Consider the following 999-nt stretch of genomic DNA (forward strand, 5'->3'; position numbering starts at 1 on the left):
AAAAATGTTTCATTTCGATCACCTCTCATTCTCTGAAACTCTCTGGAACACCGGCGGAGTTTCCTCATCAGACAATCTTGCTACCTGAGGAATTAATCTCGAGAACGTCCTTACAGACCTCACAATGTTTGTATAAATAACAGCCATTGTCTGTCTTTCATTAAATCATTTTAATATACTTTTCAAATTCACTGAAGCCAACTTTTTATTCGTATCTTAATGGCGTGCATGACTCAGTATACACCAGTAATATAAGGAAAAATAACTGCTTTGTATTCAAATGTCATTTAAATTCAAAATATTAAGCTTACTATTCCCAAAAGCTCCTTTACAGCAAAGTCTTTAATTACCTCTTCTGATCACACATCAGCAATTACAAAACAGCCTGATATCTAGCTCGGTGGTCGACATATTGTCAAAACAACCCATCTCATACATGGTTATGAAATCCATTTTCCCAGCATTAACATTCACTTGGGTTTACTTGTTCAGAAGCAACTTAAAGATCTCCATTATTACTGCAGTACCCACAAACTTGTATATCTAATTTCCTGTTTTATAACATACCCAACATTTGTATCACAATTTTGATTTTGATATATAACTCTCATCAATGTTTGCTGTTTCAAAGCTCCACCTTACCAGCTTCCGTGGAATATGAGTGACGTGGGCTCTGGGGAGGTTAACGGTAGATTCAGGCGAGATGTGTGGCAAGGCATATCTCAACATTGATATCATCTCAACACACATGACATGTTCTTCTCAAATGTCATTGTGACATTATCACCAGATCTCCCGTTATGCTGGTGGAGTTAAGAAGGACAAAGATCTTTCAGCAATGCTGTGTATTCCCAGAGAGCTGAGACTGCTCTAACCTGGGTGGGAACCTTACAGTAGGCTGGCAAAATGCTGCTGCTGCTGTATAGGGTCTCAGTGAGATCACATCTCGAGTAGTGTGAACAGAGTTAATTTCCTCACTGAGGAAAGGATATTAGAATT

The sequence above is a fragment of the Chiloscyllium plagiosum genome, unplaced genomic scaffold, assembly GCF_004010195.1.
Source record: "Chiloscyllium plagiosum isolate BGI_BamShark_2017 unplaced genomic scaffold, ASM401019v2 scaf_7118, whole genome shotgun sequence".
Classification (NCBI taxonomy): domain Eukaryota; kingdom Metazoa; phylum Chordata; class Chondrichthyes; order Orectolobiformes; family Hemiscylliidae; genus Chiloscyllium; species Chiloscyllium plagiosum.